At 56.9% G+C, this 22,051-nt stretch overlaps 2 long non-coding RNA genes across 2 annotated transcripts; both read right to left on the reverse strand.

Annotated features, from left to right (window-relative positions):
* Positions 1-2,657: 2,657 nt before the first annotated feature.
* On the reverse strand, positions 2,658-5,547 carry LOC109941556 (uncharacterized). Its single transcript, XR_002264213.3, has 2 exons — positions 4,914-5,547; positions 2,658-4,350 (listed from the first exon to the last, which is right to left on the reverse strand). It is a non-coding gene; the product is annotated as an uncharacterized lncRNA (long non-coding RNA).
* A 1,330-nt stretch (positions 5,548-6,877) lies between these two features.
* On the reverse strand, positions 6,878-7,133 carry LOC109942033 (uncharacterized). Its single transcript, XR_002264713.1, has 2 exons — positions 7,056-7,133; positions 6,878-6,945 (listed from the first exon to the last, which is right to left on the reverse strand). It is a non-coding gene; the product is annotated as an uncharacterized lncRNA (long non-coding RNA).
* Between the last annotated feature and the right edge of the window lie 14,918 nt (positions 7,134-22,051).

Below are 22,051 nucleotides of genomic sequence, written 5' to 3' on the forward strand. Positions count from 1 at the left end.
TCAAGAACAAAAGAAGCCCAAAAGAATCAGCGAAGAAATCCAAGAAAAAAGGCAGTCAACCAGCACACTGGTGGTGCACCGGACAGTGAACAACAACATGTCCGGTGCGCACCGAACTATCCGATGGGACACCGGGTATTCTGCGCAGAGAGGCCCACAACGGGGGCTTTCAGGTTGTGGCACCGAACTGTCCGGTGTGCACCAAACAATCTAGCAACGGTTGGATCCAACGGTCGACTGCCGCAGACCTCAACGGTCGACTAACGTGGCTTGGGCACCGGGCAGCGAATAGTGCATATCCGGTGTGCACCAGACTGTCCGGTGGGATAACCAGACAGTCTGCGCAGAGGGGCCCATAGACAGGAACCTCAGGCTGTAGCACCAGACTGTTCGATGTGCACCGGACAGCCTGGGTAACGGTCAGATCCAACGATCGACTGCTACAGACCCCAACGGTCGGCTGATGTGGCAGACACCGAACAGTGAACAGTGCTCTATCTGGTGTGCACCGGACTGTCTGGTGCGTCTGTCGATAGAAAGCTACTGTTTTCTGTCCAACCGCTAGAAATGAGGTTGGGGCCTATAAATACCATGCCAACCGGTCATTTCAAGGTGTGGGAGCCTAAGCAACATATCAAGGCATATAGTAGACATATCCAAGCCATCCCAACCGCCTCCATTCATTGATCTATCTCATACACAAGAGTTGGGTATTCCATACACATCAAAGCCTCACAAGTGCCACAAAAGAGAGATCAAGCAAGAAAGAGCTACTCGTGTGTTTAGTGATAGTGGCTTGTGAGAATCATTGAGAGAAAGTGTGTGCTACCACTTGTGATCATTTGAGCGTGGAGTTTCGACTCCCATTTATTGTAAAGCTAGCAAGAGCCCCTTATCTTTGCGGTTGGCCTTGCGGAGACTTCGGTCTTTTGTTGACAAAGAAGAAGGAACACTCGTCGGTCTTGATAACCATTGGAGAGAGGGAAAGGGTTGAAAAAGACCCGTCCTTAGTGGACTCCTCAACAGGGATTAGGTTCTTGGTGAACCGAATCTCGGTAAAACAAATCACCCGGGTCACTTGTGTTTATTGCTTGTGATTTGTTTGTCTTCTCCCTCTCTAAGTTCTCTTGCACTATTCTTTGTTGTTACTGCTTTGTATTGCTTCGGGTTAAATTCTCATATATAGATGCAACACCTTGCAAGAAAGAACTTGCGAATTTCCTCTTCTTATCTAAGCCCTCTTGCTTCATTCTCCATAAACATTTTAGTTGAGTTGCCTTTTGTTAATTCCACATTCTTTGAAAGCAATACTCTTTGCAAGCAAAGGACTTAGTTTTATACTCTGATAATTGTTCATCTTGTTCTAACCACTAATCGAGGGATCAATTCCGGGTTTAAAGATATAATTTTTAGGTTTCGCCTATTCACCCCCTCGAGGCGACTTTCATGCCCTTGATCACTCTTCTTTACCTAATAATGTTCTCGGATAATCGACATGCTTAGGTTAATTTGATGGGACCCAATAGGTTTCACTAGTTTTGTTTACCCCACACCTTGCAGACAAATGAACTATTGGGTAGACTTGCTATTGCTCTACCTGGTTTTGAGATTAAAGTTACATATGAATTATTATCATGTTCCAATTTTGCTGTTGTTTTAATTATTGTTTATGACAAGATTATTGTGTTAATTGGAACATGGAGCTTAACTTGAGATAACAGTGCTACCACAAGGGTAGAATGGGACACCCTTGGCCAAGTAATTAGGAAAACTAGGGAGAGATTAGCTTACCCGAAAGGGGCAAGCGAGGAGGCGTCACTGCAGAGTATAGGGAGGTCCTCGGGTCGAACTACTGCGATGGCTTTTCGGACGAGAGATTCCTATGCTTCCTTCTTCTTGAATCTGTAACGGGTATTCTCGAACTAATAATGGAACTTTCGAATGACCTCGCAGTGGATCCCTAGCCATTCACCTTGGAAGTGTCTAAGGGTCTAGCTAACCCTGACTAATCGGGAAACACGTTTTGTAGGTAAAGATGTGCAGCCTCTGCAAAGTGTAAAACTGGTATATCAGTCCTGCTCACGGTCAAGAGCGACTCAGGACTCTCGCATGATTAACTTATGAAACTAAACTTAATCTGCCATATGCATTGGCATTGTGGGTTTTATTATTAATTATGATCTCTTATTTAATTGGGTTGGTATCTACTTATACTTAGTAACTGCTAATAAAACTTTGGCCAACTTTAAAAACAATGCTCAGCTTTAACCATTTTCTTTGGTAAGCCTTACACTTCACATGAGCCCCTCCAAGTATACTCATGCATATTATTCCCCTACAACTTATTGAGCGATGAACGTATGTGAGCTCACCCTTGTTGTACTCACATCCCCGTAGGTCAAGGACAGATACTACAAGATGAGGAACATGAAGGATGTCGCAATGAGTTTGTGAGAGGTTTAGACCGTCGTCTCCAAGTCAACTTTGGTTGTTGGATCGTTGTCTTCGTATGATGTAATTATTTAACTATTTTTGTACAGAACTCCATTATATATTAAAGATGTGATATTCGTTTCTGTACCATGAGTCATCATATGTGTGAGACTTGATCCCAACATATTTGATTCGCGCCCGGGTTTGCCCCTTAAATCCGGGTGTGACACGAAGGTGATCCTCCCAATTGACACTATAAATCAAAATGTTGTCGAAGAACACCAGAACACACTTGCGTAAGAGCGGAGCTAGTGTATGATTCATGGCCCTTTGAAACGTGCCTAGAGCACTAGTGAGCAAATGCCATGACACAGAATTCGTAGTGTCCCATGTGCGTTTGGTATGCAGTCTTATGTTCTTCCTCCAACTTGAGCAGTATCTGATGGAATCTTGCTCGCAAATCCAATATGGAAAACCAGGAAGCTCCAAACAATTAATCCAATAGCTCATCGATAACAGGAACTGGGTACTTGGCTTAACAGTGAGTGCATTTAAATGTCTATAGTCAACATAGAAGCGCCAAGTCTGATCCTTCTTTTTGACTAAGATGACTGGAGAACAAAATGCACTGGAGCTTGGTTGTATGAGCCCACTGCGTAACATATCGTATACTTGAGTTTCCACTTCATCCTTCATGGCAGGAGAGAACCGGTAGGGCCAGATATTAACAGGGCGGGCACCTGCAATTAAGGGAATAGTGTGGTCACAAAACCTGCTTGGTAAAAGACTGGTCGGTTCCTCAAACAGTGACTAAAATGTGCACAAAATCTGGTGAACCGCTACCAGAAGTACTTCAGCTTCGGACAGAGTACACAGTTGTGGTGATGTAACTGTTAGAGTTTCCTGTTGCGTGATCTCCAACAGAGAGCTAGAAGGGGCCAAAGGTTGCAGACCATATATAACAATTGGCTGATCCTGATATGAGAGAGACAACCATTTATGTTTCCAATCAACATGCATGGGACTGTGTAGTGCAAGCCAATCCATACCCATGATCAAATCATAGCAAGAAAGATGGAGAAGCTTGAGATCCGACTAGAACTGCATATTCTGGACAGACCAGACTGCCTTAGATAGCTGACTCGTACAGTGTAAAATATTACCATTAGCAACCCGAACAGACAGTGGTTGATGCAGGGAAGAAACACCATGCAAGGAAGAACTGAGAGCAGCATTCAAAAATGAGTGAGAGCTTCCAAAATCCAGATGAATCAACAATGGTAGGCCTTGAATACAACCTTGAAGTCGGAATGTAGATGTTGTAGCCTTTTCAGAAAATGCTTCTTGGGAAAGTAACATCATGAATTGCTCAGTGGAATCCTCAATTTCTCCTTCTGATTCAGGAACTTCAGGTGCTAACATGTCCCACAATTCTTGGATAGCATGTAGCTGTACAGTCTGAGCACATTTGTGGCCCTTCTTCCATTTTCAGCACAATACTGGCATAGACCTCGGGCACGACGGTAAGCGCGGAGGGAAGCTACATTACTGTCGGTCACTCATAGAGCTCAGAGTAGATTTGATTGCGTCATCCCTGACTGGCTTCAGCAATGGCAGTAGTAACTCACCCTAACCTTCTGTAATATGTCTACCTGTATGTTCTAAACACTGCTTTTTTCTAGTTATAATAAAATTTTCAGTAGGGGCTCCCCCCTCCTGTTCTCTCAAAAAAAAAGCTACATTACTGTCAGACGAAGAACCAGTGTGGATTGCAGATTTAACAACACTAGTCTCCCCTCCCAATGATTTGTCCCACCTGGGAACAGTGATAGGAATAGGAAGCTTCGGATATGAACGCCCAACCAGAGCACCATCCGAGCTGCGAAAATCACGACGCCTGGACGTATCAGCCTCCTCCTGCAACAAAGCCAAAGCGCAGGTAGTATCCAGATATCCAGGATGTTGTACTAGGATAACATATTTAATATCATCGCGCAGGCCATCAATAAGCTTCATAATGTAATATAATGGGTCGGTAGTGTGTTCATAAGTCACAAGTACGTCAACCAATTCACAGAAACGATCTACATAGTCCTGGACAGAGGTGGTCTGACGGATGTGGAAAAGCTTGCGTATCACCAGTTCACGTTGTTCACGCCCAAAGCGTTCGTGTACAGCCTGACAAAACAGTCACCATGACCAGGAAGAGATTCGTGGTTCAATGGACTGAAACCAGAGCTTAGCTACTCCTTCAAAGTTCATTGATGCTACCTTAACCCAAACAACTGGTTCTGTGGCATACATCTCAAAATAGTCCTAGTCCTCACACCGCTTTTGCCACAACTTGGGACTGGTACCATCAAATTTTGGAAACGAAAGTTTTGGTAATCCCCCCAGATGTCAGTTTAGGTCTCCATGAGCATGAGGATCACTAGTAGCAGGAAAAGCAAAGGAAGGAGGAGAGGGACTGTTCCACGCACCCGTGACCGAGCAGCAGAAATTGGGTGGATTATACCCATTACCACTGTCCCGGTTGAAGATCCCAGGGCTAGGCCCAAAACGTGAGCCATCAGTGTTGTTGAAGATAACAGGAGAGCGACCCATCACCTATCCGGGTGTACCGAGGATGCCAGGCGTGCCGCCATCGCTGGGATGAAGGCAAGACGACACCTGGACCCCGATCTACTCGATCTCGGAACAAATGACCTCCATGTCCGTGTAGATCCCGCCGATCGAGGACTCGATCCGTAGTCGTCACAGCTCGAAGACGTGGGTCCTCGACGCTAACGCCGCGACACGAGTGAGGGTGGTTGCCTTAAGATGGCGGATCCGGTCATCCACAGCTTTGTCGGCCGTCGCCAGCTGCGAATCCACCCCATCGCGGATCTCCTTGGGGAGCGAGTCCAGGCGACGCATGGAGTCTGCAACCTGGACTTCGAGGACTGCAACACGAGATTCCCACTTGGAATCGATGGCGCGAAGACGCTTGTCCAGTTCGGACAACAGCGCCCGTGTCTGGGATTCGAGCGCTTGCATGAGTTGAGAGTCGATAGATGCTGTGGATGCCATGAACGGAGTCGAAGATCGGTGATGTTAACAACAAGTACAATAGAATCTCTACTAACTATTAAGGGGGACAGTGTAGACTGCTCCCACTCTTGCAACGCACGCCCGCGGCAGCGCCCGCTCCCGCACGCGCCAGCGACCCGTGCCACGGCCTCCCGCACGCCCGCTGGCCACAGCTGCCGCCGCGAAGTCCCTCTCCAGCGACCGCAACGCACGCCCGCAACTCACGCACCCCACGCCCGCGGCAGCTGCCCACTCCCGCACTCCCGCCAGCGCCTGCCACGGCCTCCCGCACGCCCGCTGGTCGCAGCTGCCGCCGCGAAGTCCCTCTCCATCGACCGCAACGCCCTCCCGCAACTGCCTCCCACAAGCCCGCGCGCCGCCGCAGCCGCCGCGAAATCCCCCTCCCGCGCATCCCGCGCATCGCATCTTGGCACCTAACCGCCTCGGATCCCCCACGACCGTCGCGATTTTGCTGGGAATCCCCACGACCACCGCGGATTTCGCACCCACGTCGCCATCCATGGCGTGGAACAGCCACTTCCCTACGCCCGCGGAACAACCTGTGCGCCGTGCCCTCACTAACCACACCCCAGCCGCAACCATCCGCCCCCAATCTCAATACCCCTCGCTACGCACGCGCGCGATTCGCCCCCTATCTCAATACCCCTCGCGGCCACGAATAAGCCGCAGACATCCGCCGCCATCAAGCCCCGCGCCACTTCATTGCCCCGACATTGTGCCGCTGGAGAGGAAGGACGAAGGTGAATTTGTTTGCCCCGCCGACGGATAGGAACTGCTATTGCTCAACCGGCTGCTGCGGCGACCAAGGTATGCTTGCAGCTGAGGTATTTTTAAATTGTATACCATGTACTCAGTTAGCGAGGATCCATTTTTAAATTGTATATCATGTACTGTTTTGATTGATTCTGAGCAATTCGGAAGAGTTCAGCAAGATCATGAAATTGTCCATGAATATCACCACATATAGTAACAGTACTCTTTACAGGCTGCAACAATGATAACAAAACAAATCGGCAAAAGTCAAATAACACGACCAAGTAAGAGCCGCATCTGTGAATCTAGCATATAAACAGCGCAGATTATCCGAAAGGGTCCATCTTAACTTCTTATATTAAATGTTGGTTAAAGCTATACGTTTCAGAAACTTCAAGTGTTCCTTTCCCACCACTGATTTTTTTTACAAAAAAGCTTAAAAAGGTAGGTTCAGGGTTCTTTCATTAGAACTTGACGATGATGTGTGGGGATGAAGGCACAATATAAGTTCTTTCATTAGAACTTGCAGAATGGTGGCCCAGTTCATGTAACTGAACAAGACGAACATCATGCACATACCTTCCCTAGCTCCACTCCCCACTGATCAAATGAGTTAATTCCCCATATGAAGCCCTGAACTGCAATCCGGTGCTCATAGATGGATAAAAGCTGAAGAGTATAGTTACTGTTAATTCCCCAAATGAGCACAAAATCCTGTTGAGGATTGAACGACTTGCATAAATGATGTATTGATAATGTCCTCTTGAGTTGTGGCTAACATGTCCAACCTCATATGCGGATAGTGTAGGCAGAAGCAAACTTAGTGATGGCCGGTTGCCCTTAAAAGTCTGTTCATAAGGATAACCGAGGGGGCTCAATCAGAAGACACACACACATATATATATCTTTAAGTGTAATACTTACACACCAGTTTAATTGAAGTAATAAGTGAGCAGTCACAACCGGATGAGGGATAAGATTTTTTGGAACTCAACTCAAAAGAGAACCATAGCACCAAACCAGGGTCATATGATCGTGTGTCAGTGAAACCAGCCCATTTTGTATATTTACATCCTCTGAATCATCACAACTGTAATCTTCACTTTGTGTGTAGACAGATTCAAACTTTTGGAAATAGAAGCTGTAGTATCTCAAATGTTCTTCTAAAGCTGGTTTACATAAAGTTCTGTGTTGCCAGAAATTTCAGGGACTGGGTAAAATAAAGCATCATGACAATAATGTTCAAAATAAGTGTACTCTAATTGCAGAACTTCAGAGCACAATGCTCCAGCATGAAAGCATTCATGACCTACCAACATAATCTGTTGATTGCTTTTGTTTGGAGGAGATATCGTTGAATGTTGTGCAAGCCACTGCATCAGGAGAACCCACATTCAAGAAATTAATTGTCCATCAACTCTGTTCTGCTACTTTACCTTCCTGAAAACTGAGAAGATGCAATAGTCCTCATATGCTCAGAAGTCAGAACTGTCCCACTGCTAACTAACCATCACAATAAATTCAAGTAGTAAGTTCCAACATCGGCAAATCCAAGATCTCATAAATTTCCAATGATAAAGGATGCTTCTCTTTCCAAGAAAAGAAGGCATGATATTGTCCCCTTAATTGCAACCAGCTGCACCCAGCATCTTTCTTAAGGCTAGCCCCTTGCATCAGTATCCTCGTCTCAGCAGCATCTTTCCATTTACCACAGATGCATACATGTTTGAGAGTAGCACATAGCCTGCTGTATTATCCTTTTCCAACTCATGAAGTTTCTTTGCTGCCCTCTCACCAATCTCTTTGTTCCTGTAAGTGCTGCAAGCACTCAGAAGAGATGACCATGAACTTGTGTCTAATTCACTTGAAACCTTCATGAGAAGCTCTTCGGCTTCTGGCAAACAGCCAGCTCTAGCTAGGACATCAACCATGCAAGTGTAGTGTTTACTTTTAGGTGGGATGCCATGTTCCTGCATTGTTTCAAAATAATGTATGGCTTGCTCCACCAAACCACAGTGGGAACAAGCAAATAGAATAGCTAGAAATGTATGTTCGTTTGGTGCTATTCCATTTTCTATCATTGTCGGCGTTTCGAGACAGGGGGGTCCCTAAGCCGACGAGTGAGTGTGCTGCGTGCCCCAGCCCAGATGGGTCGAGCGCGTGGGCGAGCGTGAAGGGGGGAGAGGCGAGGTGGCCGGAGTCGAGCGTGAGAGAGGTGGAAGTCCCGCGGCCTTCGTGTTCGTCCCGCGCCCAGGTCGGGTGCGCTTGCAGTAGGGGGGTTACAAGCGTCCACGCGGGTGAGGGAAGCGAGTGGCCCCAAGAGAGCGCCTGTCCCGTCCTCGGTCCCGCGCGGCCAACCTTCTCTGAGAAGGCCCTGGTCCTCCCTTTTATAGTCGTAAGGAGAGGATCCAGGTGTACAATGGGGATGTAGCAGAGTGCTACGTGTCTAGCGGAGGGAAAGCTAGCGTCCTAGGTACATGCCAATGTGGCAGCCGGAGAGATCTGGGCATCCTGCTGGCGTGATGTCGTGGCCGTCGGAGGTGCGGCGGAGCCTGATGGAGGGACAGCTGTTGGAGCGGTCGAGTCCCTGCTGACGTCGTCCTGCTTCCGTAAGAGAGCTGGGGGCCGCCGTCGTCATAGAGCTTGTGGAGCGCCATCATTGCCCCTCTGGCGGAGCTGGCCGGATGAGACGCCGGTCTTGTTCTCCGTGACCCGAGTCGGTTCGGGGTGGGATGATGATGGCGCCTCCTGTCGACGTGGCGGTCTGTGCCCTAGACAGGGCGACGTGGGGGTTCCTCCGAAGCCGAGGTTGAGTCTGCCTTTTGTTGCCGTGGCCGAGCCCGATCCAAGGGGTCGGGCGAGGCGGAAGTCGTTCGGCCGAGGCCAGGGCGGAGTCCGAGCCCTGGGGTCGAGCGAGGCGGAGTTTTGTCGTCTTCCGGGTCTTAGCCCGAGTCCGAGCCCTGGGGTCGGGCGGAGCGGAGTTCGCCGTCTTCCGGGTCTTAGCCCGAGTCCGAGCCCTGGGGTCGGGCGGAGCGGAGTTCGCCGTCTTCCGGGTCTTAGCCCGAGTCCGAGCCCTGGGGTCGGGCGGAGCGGAGTTCACCGTCTTCCGGGTCTTAGCTCGAGTCCGAGCCCTGGGGTCGGGCGGAGCGGAGTTCGCCGTCTTCCGGGTCTTAGCCCGAGTCCGAGCCCTGGGGTCGGGCGGAGCGGAGTTCACCGTCTTCCGGGTCTTAGCCCGAGTCCGAGCCCTGGGGTCGGGCGGAGCGGAGTTCACTGTCTTCCGGGTCTTAGCCCGAGTCCGAGCCCTGGGGTCGGGCGGAGCGGAGTTCGCCGTCTTCCGGGTCTTAGCCCGAGTCCGAGCCCTGGGGTCGGGCGGAGCGGAGTTCGCTGTGGCGCCTTTGGCAAGGCCTGACTGCCTGTCAGACTCACTCTGTCGAGTGGCACTGCAGTCGGAGTGGCGCAGGCGGCGCTGTCCTTCTGTCAGTCTGGCCAGTGGAGCGGTGGAGTGACGGCGGTCACTTCGGCTCTGCCGGGGGCGAGTGTCAGGATAGAGGTGTCAGGCCCCCTTTGCGTTAAATGCCCCTGCAATTTGGTCAGTCGGTGTGGCGATTTAGTCAAGGTTGCTTCTGAGCGAAGCCAAGGCCTCGGGCGAGCCGGTGATGTGTCCGCCATAAAAAAGGGGGGCCTCGGGCGAGACGGAAGTCTCTCGAGGTCGGCTGCCTTTGGCCGAGGCTAGGCTCGGGTGAAGCGTGATCGAGTCACTCGTGTGGACTGACCCCTGACTTAATCGTACCCATCAGGCCTTTGCAGCTTTATGCTGATGGGGGTTACCAGCTGAGAATTAGGCGTCTTGAGGGTACCCCTAATTATGGTCCCCGACAGTAGCCCCCGAGCCTCGAAGGGAGTGTTAGCACTCGCTTGGAGGCTTTTGTCGCACTTTTTTGCAAGGGGACCAGCCTTTCTCGGTTGCATTTCGTTCCGGTGGGTGCGCGCGAGCGCACCCGCCGGGTGTAGCCCCCGAGGCCTCGGAGGAGTGGTTACACTCCTTCGAGGTCTTAATGCTTCGCTTAACGCTTCGGCTGGTCTGGTCGTTCCCTCATGCGAACTGGCCGTAGCCCGGGTGCACGGTCGGGGCCCAAGCTCTCGGGCTGGTATGTTGACGCTGTCAACGATTTGGCCGGAGCCGGTTTTTGCGAGAGCAGCCCCCGAGCCTCTGCACAGGGCGAGAGGACGATCAGGGACAGACTCGACTTTTTACATACGCCCCTACGTCGCCTTTCCGCAAGGAGGAGGGGGGGAGTGCGCCATGTTACCCTCGATGGGCACCGAACATGGTGTCTCCGGTGAGCTGCAGGCGGGTAATCCGAGTGGACGTCCGTGCCCCGTTCGTTGGGGGTCGGCTAGGGGCCCAGAGGCACGCCCAAAAGTACCTGCGGGTGATTTGCCGGACCCGGTCCCCTGGCGACGGGGTCCGAGGGCTCGATGCCTCCCTCCGATGGGATTCCGTTACAAGATCGTTCCCGCTGGTCTCGGAAATGTCCTAGGGTACCTCGGGAGCGCAGCCCGAGCCTCAGTTATGTATCGAACGTACCCCTGGTCATCCCTCGCTCGGTGTCTGAGGCGACTGTGAACCCTTCGGGGGCCAGCCTTCGAACCCCTGATCAGTAATGGGCGCGGAGCCCGAGTAGCCTGAGGCGGCCATGGAGCCCTTCGGGGGGCCGGCCTTCGAACCCCTGACCAGTAGTGGGTGTCGGGCCCACGCGACCTGAGGCGACTGTTGAACCCTTGGGGGGCCAGCCTTCGAACCCCTGATCAGTAATGGGGGGCTCGGAGCCCGGTTCCTTCGCGGAGAAGGATCCCTTTCGGGGTGTCCCCCTTTCCCGGTCCCTGTTGCAAGAGATAGAGAAAGAGGAAAACGGAAAAGGATACGAAATCGGACGACGTGGCGTACCTTTTCTGACGCGGTTATTACGGCGAAGGTGAAGCGTCGCGCGCTCCTCCCTTCAGGGGCGCCGCGTGTTTCGCCGCGGAGTTAATGCGACGGGGCGAGTGGTTGGCGGGGCGGCCGTTGCACGCGTGCGATCCGTTCGAGGAACGGGTCACGGGTGCACCGTCTTCACGCCGTGAGAGGAGGCTCTCTTGCTGTCTCAGGATGGGACGTGAGCCTGGCTGACGACGTGACCGCTGCGCCCGCCCGCCTGCCACCGCCATTACTGCCGGCCCACTTTCGGTCGCTTTGACCGACGCGCCAGTCTGGCGCTGTTGGGTCGCCTCGAGTCGTGGCATAGGCTTCGCAACCGAAGAGGCGCGATGGTGGCACAAGTGGCGGTGCGGTTGCTTGCATGCAGCAACTGGCGCGCCGGTTGCTCGACGCGTGGGCCTAGGTTCCCAAGCTGGCGTGTCAGAAGTCGGAGAAGCGCGTCCATCTGGCGCGGTTGCATGCCGCCTGCATGGCTGCCCGCCCCTTCTGCCCGTTGGTCTGGGCGAAAATGGGGGGTCGCCTGTAACCGCTGGACGGTCGTGCGCACCACGCGCGGCGGTTTGGCTTCTTCTGCCCTGAGCCGGTTTGCATGACATGCGGGACCCAGCCCCCGAGTCACAGAGGAGGGCCTTGGAGCGTGCTGGAGAAGTCTCAGCCCGCGGCGCCTGGGGGCGCACGTAGGGAGAGTTGCCTTTAAAAGGAGGGAGACTCCTTTCGTAAGGCAACCATGTCTTCTTCCTCCCTTAAGCGTCGTGTCTTCCCATCTTCCAAGCCCCCGGATGGGGGGTATCCGCCGCCTTTCCGCCTCCTCGTTGGAGGAACGTAACTCCATGGGAGTTGGTACCTTTCAGCCATCGTTCGGCTTCAAGGATTTTCATCAGGCAGCCTGGTTGCTCCCTTCCGCCGGTGGCCACCCAAGACGGTGACCTCCAGCTCCTGGATGGGGAGAGGCAGACCAGGCTGTGATCCCGCCCTCAGCATCGGGTGTGTTCGTCATCCTCGCTGGGGCGGGGGCCGAGGCGAGCCGGGGCTCTACCTCGCGTGCGGGTCGGCGAACCACCTCCTCTTCTAGCTTCTGGTGGTGCCAATCGTCCTCCCGCGCTGCGACGGAGTCGTCCTCCAGTCATGCCGGGGAAGGCGAACTGTTGCTGTCCAGCTAGGATGCAACGTTCCGTCTTCCCCCTCGCATTCGGGGCGAGGACGGCAGCGAGGATCTACCGGAGTGCTTGGGAGCGGCCCGCTCTTTGGCTTTGATGGCTTGTTCGCATCCCTGGAGTGGGACCGCGAACAAGAGCCTTCCGGTGACTGCGTTCACCTGGGGCCATGGCTGCCGCCGCAGAGGTCGTCGCCCCGCAGGCCCGAGGTCGCTCGTACCCTCGGGGACGGAACCGGAGTCCCGTTGGTGATGGCACCTTGGATGCCAGTGTGCTTCGTTCATTGCGGCTGTCGAGGCCTGAACGTGTATATAGTTTTGGCACGGAGCCGTGTTTTTTCCTCATTCTCGAGCACTAAGTCTCGCCTGTTGATTATCTGAACCGCTTTACCAAGCATGAGTTGCCCCGTGTCAAGGTGACGGGTGAGGTATCCGTATCCCGGAGGCGTAGGAATCCCTCGGCCCGTTCGGCCTTGTTGTCTGGGGCTCCTCTAGCTTAGTTAAAGAGACCCCTCGGCTGCCCTTCGGTGGACCGAGGCCAGGGGTAGTGATACCAGTATGAACAGAGGCGGAGTTGGCTCGAGAATGGGAACCTGGTTGGCCGGAGCCTAGCCACGTCGCCCGTTAGCGGAGCCGACGCCAAAGTCGATCAGCCGAGGCCTCGGGTCGGGCTGGCGCCCTTGGAAGCCGGTTGACCGAGGCCCCAGGGGTAACCGGTTGAGCCGCCTGCTCGGGCCGGATTCCCGGAGGAGTCCCTGGACCGCGGCGCTGCCCGAGGCTGGGTCGGGCTTTGCTGAAGACGTCGTCGATGCCGAGGGTGCTACGGCTTCCTTCGGCGTGAAGACTCGAGCCTGCAGGACCCGATCATCTTGTAGCGTGTGCTTTCTGCGGCCGCCGAGGCCAGAAGAACACACCCTCGCTGCGCTTGCGAAGCTGCGTCTTTTTTCCTCCTGTCTCGAGCATCTGGACTCTGTCGGTAACAGGGATGTTTGTGTGAGCGAGAGTTGCTTTTCGCGGAAGGGACGAGTGAGGTATCCGTATCCCAGAGGCGTGGGAGTCCCTCGGCTCGGTCGGCCTTGCCGCTTATGCGTACTTTCACCCGTCCATGAGGCCCTGTCCCCGACTTAGTCGAGAGAGCTTGAAGGACTGCTTCGGCAGGAGAGCTTCCGAACGTGATGACTCGTTCGGTCCACGGAGTCGCTTTATCCGAGCGCAAGTTACTTATCGCAGAAAGGGACGAGTGAGGTATCCGTATCCCGGAGGCGTAGGAGTCCCTCGGCTCGGTCAGCCTTGGCTGCTTACGTGTACCTCGTCGTTTCCAGGATCCGCTTTCCGAAGTAGTCAAGAAGCACGAAAGAAATCCTGCTAAAAAGAGATCCTTTTTCGAGGAAAAATTTGACGTAGAGGGGGTCTCCCCCCTTTTAGCCCCCGAGGGAGGGTCGGGCTTTGCCGAGGCTAGGCCGACCCTTCCTTGACGACTAAACTTTGCGTAGGTGCGAGGTATATGAACAACTTGAAAACATCTTAAGGGTAGAAGCGACGTAGCTGTTTAATGTTCCAAGCGTTGCCGTAGATCTCGCCTTGATTGTTGGCCAGCTTGTATGTTCCGGGCTTCAGAACTTTGGCGATGACGAATGGCCCTTCCCAGGGGGGCGTGAGCTTGTGCCTCCCTCGAGCGTCTTGTCGCAGCCGAAGCACCAGGTCGCCCACCTGGAGTTCTCGGGACCGGACCCCTCGGGCGTGGTAGCGTCGCAGGGACTGTTGGTACCGCGCCGAGTGTAGCAAGGCCCTGTCCCGAGCTTCCTCCAGCTGGTCCAGCGATTCCTCTCGGCTAGCTTGGTTGCTTTGTTCGTTGTAGGCCCTCGCCCTCGGGGAGCCGTATTCCAGGTCAGTGGGCAAGATAGCTTCAGCCCCGTAGACCAGGAAAAACGGCGTGAAGCCCGTGGCACGACTCGGCGTCGTCCTTAGGCTCCAGACCACCGAGGGGAGTTCCTTCATCCATCGCTTGCCGAACTTGTTGAGGTCGTTGTAGATCCGAGGCTTGAGCCCTTGTAGAATCATGCCATTGGCACGCTCTACTTGCCCATTCGACATGGGATGAGCCACGGCGGCCCAGTCCACCCGGATATGGTGATCCTCGCAAAAATCCAAGAATTTTTTGCCGGTGAACTGGGTGCCGTTGTCGGTGATGATGGAGTTCGGGACCCCGAAGCGATGGATGATGTTGGTGAAGAATGCCACCGCCTGTTCGGACCTGATGCTGTTCAGAGGTCGGACCTCGATCCACTTGGAGAATTTGTCGATGGCGACCAGCAGGTGCGTGTAGCCCCCGGGCGCCTTCTGCAAGGGACCGACGAGGTCCAGACCCCATACAGCGAAGGGCCAGGTGATGGGTATTGTCTGCAGAGCCTGAGCGGGCAGGTGTGTCCGCTTCGCATAGAATTGGCACCCTTCGCAGGTGCGGACAATTCTAGTGGCGTCAGCCACCGCCGTTGGCCAGTAGAAGCCTTGCCGGAAAGCATTTCCGACAAGGGCTCGGGGTGCCGCGTGGTGGCCGCAAGCCCCCGAGTGTACTTCTTGCAGCAGTTCCCGACCTTCGGCGATGGAGACGCATCGCTGGAGGATGCCCAAGGGGCTGCGATGGTAGAGCTCCTCTTCGTCGCCCAGCAAGACGAATGACTTGGCGCGTCGCGCTACCCGCCGAGCCTCGACCTGGTCGAGGGGTAGCTCTCCTCGACGGAGATATTGCAGGTACGGGGCCTGCCAATCTTGGTCTGGCGTGGCCCCGCTCTGCCCTTCCTCGACGTTCAGTGCCCCGCCCTCGGGGGCCGAGGGTACCTCGGGCTGGGCCGAGGGTGCCTCGGGCTGAGCCGAGGGTACCTCGGGCTGAGCCGAGGGTACCTCGGGCTCGGGCGCGTTGTCGAGCTTGACGGAGGGTTGATGCAGATCCCGGGAGAAGACGTCCGGAGGGACTGTCGTTCGCCCCGAGGCTATCTTAGCCAGCTCGTCTGCGGTTTCGTTGTAGCGCCGAGCGATGTGGTTGAGCTCGAGCCCGAAGAACTTGTCTTCCAGGCGCCGAACCTCGTCGCAGTAGGCCTCCATCTTCGGGTCGCGGCAGTGGGAGTTCTTCATGACTTGGTCGATGACGAGCTGCGAATCACCGCGAGCGTCGAGGCGTCTAACCCCTAGCTCGATGGCGATCTGCAATCCGTTGACCAAAGCTTCGTACTCGGCCACATTGTTGGACGCCGGGAAGTGGAGGCGCAGCACGTAGCGCAAGTGCTTTCCGAGGGGCGAGATGAAGAGCAGGCCCGCGCCGGCCCCCGTCTTCATCAGCGACCCGTCGAAAAACATGGTCCAGAGCTCCGGTTGGATCGGAGTCGTTGGCAGTTGGGTGTCGACCCATTCGGCCACGAAGTCCGCCAACACTTGGGACTTGATGGCCTTCCGAGGGGCGAACGAGATCGTTTCGCCCATGATCTCCACCGCCCACTTTGCGATCCTGCCCGAGGCCTCTCGGCACTGGATGATCTCCCCCAGGGGGAAGGATGACACCACAGTTACCGGATGGGACTCGAAGTAGTGTCGTAGCTTCCGCCTTGTCAGGATCACAGCATACAGCAGCTTTTGAACTTGTGGGTAGCGGATCTTGGTCTCGGACAGCACTTCGCTGATGAAGTAGACCGGCCTCTGAACGGGCAATGTATGCCCTTCCTCCTGCCTTTCGACCACAATCGCGGCGCTGACCACCTGAGAGGTCGCGGCGACGTAGACCAAGAGGGCTTCTCCGTCCGCCGGCGGCACCAAGACAGGCGCCTTTGTAAGGAGCGCCTTCAGGTTGCCGAGGGCTTCTTCGGCCTCGGGGGTCCAAGCGAAACATTCGGCCTTCCTTAAGAGGCGGTACAGAGGCAGACCTCTTTCGCCGAGGCGTGAGATGAAGCGGCTCAGGGCCGCGAGGCATCCCATGACCCTCTGTACCCCTTTTAAGTCCTTGATGGGTCCCATGCTGGTGATGGCCGCAATCTTCTCCGGGTTGGCTTCGATGCCTCGCTCGGAGACGATGAACCCTAGGAGCATGCCTCGGGGCACCCCGAAGACACACTTCTCAGGGTTAAGCTTGACTCATTTCGCCTTGAGACACCGGAATGTCACTTCAAGGTCGGAGAGGAGGTCGGAAGCCTTCCGTGTCTTGACTACGATGTCATCGACGTAGGCCTCGACTGTGCGACCGATGTGTTCGCCGAACACATGGTTCATGCACCGCTGGTACGTTGCGCCTGCATTCCTCAAGCCGAACGGCATGGTGACATAGCAGTACATGCCGAACGGCGTGATGAAAGAAGTCGCGAGCTGGTCGGACTCTTTCATCCGGATCTGGTGATACCCTGAGTAGGCATCGAGGAAGGACAGGGTTTCGCACCCAGCAGTGGAATCCACGATTTGGTCGATGCGAGGCAGAGGGTAGGGAACCTTCGGACATGCTTTATTGAGACCAGTGTAGTCTACACACATCCGCCATTTCCCCCCTTTCTTCCTCACAAGCACAGGGTTGGCAAGCCATTCGGGATGGAATACCTCTTTGATGAACCCTGCCGCCATTAGCTTGTGGATCTCTTCGCCGATCGCTCTGCGCTTCTCCTCGTCGAATCGGCGCAGGGGCTGCCTGACGGGTCGGGCTCCGGCCCGAATATCCAGCGAGTGCTCGGCGACATCCCTCGGTATGCCGGGCATGTCCGAGGGACTCCACGCAAAGACGTCGACGTTTGCGCGGAGAAAGTCGACGAGCACTGCTTCCTATTTGGGGTCGAGCCCGGAACCGATCCGGATCTGCTTGGTGGTGTCGCCACTGGGGTCGAGGGGGACGGCCTTGACCGTCTCCGCTGGCTCGAAGTTGCCGGCATGGCGCTTCACGTCCGGAACCTCCTTGGAGAGGTTCTCCAGGTCGGCGATGAGGGCCTCGGACTCGGCGAGGGCCTCGGCGTACTCCACGCACTCCACGTCGCATTCGAACGCGTGTTTGTACGTGGGGCCGACGGTGATGACCCCGTTGGGGCCCGGCATCTTGAGCTTCAGGTAGGTGTAGTTGGGGACGGCCATGAACTTCGCGTAGCATGGCCTCCCTAGCACGGCGTGGTAGGTTCCTCGGAACCCGACCACTTCGAACGTCAGGGTCTCCCTTCGGAAGTTGGAGGGCGTCCCGAAGCAGACTGGGAGGTCGAGTCGCCCGAGGGGCTGGACGCGCTTCCCAGGGACGATCCCGTGGAAGGGCGCAGCGTCTGCTCGGACGGAGGACGGATCGACGCGCAGGAGCTTGAGGGTCTCGGCGTAGATGATGTTGAGGCAGCTGCCCCCGTCCATCAGGACCTTGGTGAGCCTGACATCGCCGACAACGGGGTCGACGACGAGCGGGTATTTCCCCGGGCTCGGCACATGGTCGGGGTGGTCGGCCCGGTTGAAAGTGATGGGCTTGTCGGACCAGTCTAGGTAGACTGGCGCCGCCACCTTCACTGAGCAGACCTCCCGGCGCTCTTGCTTGCGGTGCCGAGCCGAGGTATTCGCCGCATGCCCTCCATAGATCATGAAGCAGTCGCGGACCTCGGGGAACTCCCCTGCTGGGTGATCTTCGTTCTTGTCGTCGTCGCGGGCCCTGCCACCCTCGGCGGGTGGCCCGGCCCTGTGGAAATGACGCCGAAGCATAACGCACTCCTCGAGGGTGTGCTTGACGGGCCCCTGATGGTAGGGGCACGGCTCCTTGAGCATCTTGTCGAAGAGGTTTGCACCTCCGGGGGGCTTCCGAGGGTTCTTATACTCGGCGGCGGCGACAAGGTCCGCGTCGGCGGCGTCGCGTTTCGATTGCGACTTCTTCTTGCCTTTCTTCTTGGCGCCGCGCGGAGCAGACGCCTCGGGAGCCTCTTCCGATGGGCGGCCCTGGGGCTGCTTGTCCTTTCGGAAGATAGCCTCGACCGCCTCCTGGCCAGAGGCGAACTTGGTGGCGATGTCCATCAGCTCGCTCGCCCTGGTGGGGGTTTTGCGACCCAGCTTGCTCACCAGGTCGCGGCAAGTGGTGCCGGCGAGGAACGCGCCGATGACATCCGAGTCGGTGCTGTTGGGCAGCTCGGTGCGCTGCTTCGAGAATCGCCGGATGTAGTCCCGGAGCGACTCCCCCGGCTGTTGCCGGCAGCTTCGAAGGTCCCAGGAATTCCCGGGGCGCACGTATGTGCCCTGGAAATTGCCAGTGAAGGCTTGGACCAAGTCGTCCCAGTTGGAAATCTGCCCCGGAGGCAGGTGCTCCAACCAGGCGCGAGCAGTGTCGGAGAGGAACAGGGGGAGGTTGCGGATGATGAGGTTGTCGTCGTCCGTTCCACCCAGTTGGCAGGCAAGGCGGTAGTCCGCGAGCCACAGTTCCGGTCTCGTTTCCCCCGAGTACTTCGTGATAGTAGTCGGGGGTCGGAACCGGGTCGGGAATGGCGCCCGTCGGATGGCCCGACTGAAGGCCTGCGGACCGGGTGGTTCGGGCGAGGGACTCCGATCCTCCCCGCTGTCGTAGCGCCCCCCATGCCTGGGGTGGTAGCCTCGGCGCACCCTTTCGTCGAGGTGAGCCCGACGGTCGCGTCGATGGTGCTTGTTGCCGAGGTGGCCCGGGGCCGCAGGCGCGGTGTTGCGCGTGCGCCCGGTGTAGACCGAGGCTTCCCGCATGAATCGAGAAGTCGCGACATGAGGTTCCGAGGGATATCCTTGCCTCCGGGATGCAGTGCTCTCGGCCCGCCGGGCCGCAGCGCCTTCCAGGAGATTCTTGAGTTCTCCCTGGATTCGCCGACCCTCGGTGGTTGACGGCTCCGGCATCGCGCGGATGAGCATTGCTGCGGTTGCCAGGTTCTGACCGACCCCGCTGGATGTGGGCGGCGGCCTGATCCTGACATCGTTGGCGACGCGGTGCTGGAGACCTTGGGGCAGATGACGTATTTCTCCGGCCAGGGGTTGGCCCACCCATGCCTGTCCGGCGTCCCGACGGATCGGCTCAAGCGCTCCTGTTCCCTCGTTGAGCCTGGCCTGCGCCTCGCGGACTTGCTCGAGTTGTGGGTCGTAACCCCCCGCCGGAGCGGGGACCACAGCTAGCTCCCGTGGGATGTCGGCGCGAGGCACCGGCCTAGGGAGATCACCATCTTCCGGCATGCCAAGATGGTTGCCTCCGGTGGGATCCCCTAGCTCGATGTGGAAACATTCGCGGCTTGGGCCGCAGCTCTCGTCGCCAAGGCTGCGGCTTCCATCGGAACAGTCGGATAGGCAGTAGTCACATGCGGTCATGAAGTCCCGCACGGCACTGGGGTTGCCAAGTCCGGAGAAATCCCAACCGATGCTGGGATCGTCATCTTCCTCGGACCCAGAGGGCCCGTAGGTCGAGACGTCCGTCAGTCGGTCCCAAGGCGACCGCATACAGAACCTCAGTGGGGTTGCACTCGCCTCAATGAGAGCGCCCGCCAAAACGAGGTCGTTTGGCGGGTTGAGGCCGAGTCGAAATGACGCAAGATGGGAGTTAGTCGTTACCTTTTGGTCGACGAGGAGCGACGTAGTCACATCGGGGACTGGTTGCGCCGTCATCTCTGGTTCGAGGGCGACGTCCTGCAGGCTTTCCGCGAGCGCGCCGGCGTCGTCTTCTTGCTCAAGGTCAGCGTGCCGCGGGGGGACGACGCTTGCCTCCGTCTCGAACGCGAGGTCGACGTTCGGCGTGCCTTCCGTCGGGGCGTCGGGGGCGTCGATTCGCTCGACGGCCGACAAAGCGCGGCCTCCCGCCTGGCCTTGACGGCTCCGCCTCCTCCTCCGTTGGCGGGGGAGAAAACGGAGCGAGCCCGAATGTTGCTCTTCCACCACGCGGCGAAGATGTCGTCGATTCCGCCGCCGGCGGGCGGGTTGTCGGCCGCCATTGTCGTAGTCGCGCGGCGGTGGAAGAAGTGTCATGTCGTAGCTGCCGTCGAAGGACATGAACTCGAGAGTCCCGAAACGAAGCACCGTCCCGGGCCGGAGAGGTTGCTGGAGACTGCCCATCTGGAGCTTGACGGGGAGCTGTTCGTCAGCACGCAGCGTGCCCCTACCTGGCGCGCCAACTGTCGGCGTTTCGAGACAGGGGGGTCCCTAAGCCGACGAGTGAGTGTGCTGCGTGCCCCAGCCCAGATGGGTCGAGCGCGTGGGCGAGCGCGAAGGGGGGAGAGGCGAGGTGGCCGGAGTCGAGCGTGAGAGAGGTGGAAGTCCCGCGGCCTTCGTGTTCGTCCCGCGCCCAGGTCGGGTGCGCTTGCAGTAGGGGGGTTACAAGCGTCCACGCGGGTGAGGGAAGCGAGTGGCCCCAAGAGAGCGCCTGTCCCGTCCTCGGTCCCGCGCGGCCAACCTTCTCTGAGAAGGCCCTGGTCCTCCCTTTTATAGTCGTAAGGAGAGGATCCAGGTGTACAATGGGGATGTAGCAGAGTGCTACGTGTCTAGCGGAGGGAAAGCTAGCGTCCTAGGTACATGCCAATGTGGCAGCCGGAGAGATCTGGGCATCCTGCTGGCGTGATGTCGTGGCCGTCGGAGGTGCGGCGGAGCCTGATGGAGGGACAGCTGTTGGAGCGGTCGAGTCCCTGCTGACGTCGTCCTGCTTCCGTAAGAGAGCTGGGGGCCGCCGTCGTCATAGAGCTTGTGGAGCGCCATCATTGCCCCTCTGGCGGAGCTGGCCGGATGAGACGCCGGTCTTGTTCTCCGTGACCCGAGTCGGTTCGGGGTGGGATGATGATGGCGCCTCCTGTCGACGTGGCGGTCTGTGCCCTAGACAGGGCGACGTGGGGGTTCCTCCGAAGCCGAGGTTGAGTCTGCCTTTTGTTGCCGTGGCCGAGCCCGATCCAAGGGGTCGGGCGAGACGGAAGTCGTTCGGCCGAGGCCAGGGCGGAGTCCGAGCCCTGGGGTCGGGCGAGGCGGAGTTTTGTCGTCTTCCGGGTCTTAGCCCGAGTCCGAGCCCTGGGGTCGGGCGGAGCGGAGTTCGCCGTCTTCCGGGTCTTAGCCCGAGTCCGAGCCCTGGGGTCGGGCGGAGCGGAGTTCGCCGTCTTCCGGGTCTTAGCCCGAGTCCGAGCCCTAGGGTCGGGCGGAGCGGAGTTCACCGTCTTCCGGGTCTTAGCCCGAGTCCGAGCCCTGGGGTCGGGCGAAGCGGAGTTCGCCGTCTTCCGGGTCTTAGCCCGAGTCCGAGCCCTGGGGTCGGGCGGAGCGGAGTTCACCGTCTTCCGGGTCTTAGCCCGAGTCCGAGCCCTGGGGTCGGGCGGAGCAGAGTTCACCGTCTTCCGGGTCTTAGCCCGAGTCCGAGCCCTGGGGTCGGGCGGAGCGGAGTTCGCCGTCTTCCGGGTCTTAGCCCGAGTCCGAGCCCTGGGGTCGGGCGGAGCGGAGTTCGCTGTGGCGCCTTTGGCAAGGCCTGACTGCCTGTCAGACTCACTCTGTCGAGTGGCACTGCAGTCGGAGTGGCGCAGGCGGCGCTGTCCTTCTGTCAGTCTGGCCAGTGGAGCGGTGGAGTGACGGCGGTCACTTCGGCTCTGCCGGGGGCGCGTGTCAGGATAGAGGTGTCAGGCCCCCTTTGCGTTAAATGCCCCTGCAATTTGGTCAGTCGGTGTGGCGATTTAGTCAAGGTTGCT

The sequence above is a fragment of the Zea mays genome, chromosome 8 (genome assembly GCF_902167145.1).
Source record: "Zea mays cultivar B73 chromosome 8, Zm-B73-REFERENCE-NAM-5.0, whole genome shotgun sequence".
NCBI classification, from domain to species: Eukaryota; Viridiplantae; Streptophyta; class Magnoliopsida; order Poales; family Poaceae; genus Zea; species Zea mays.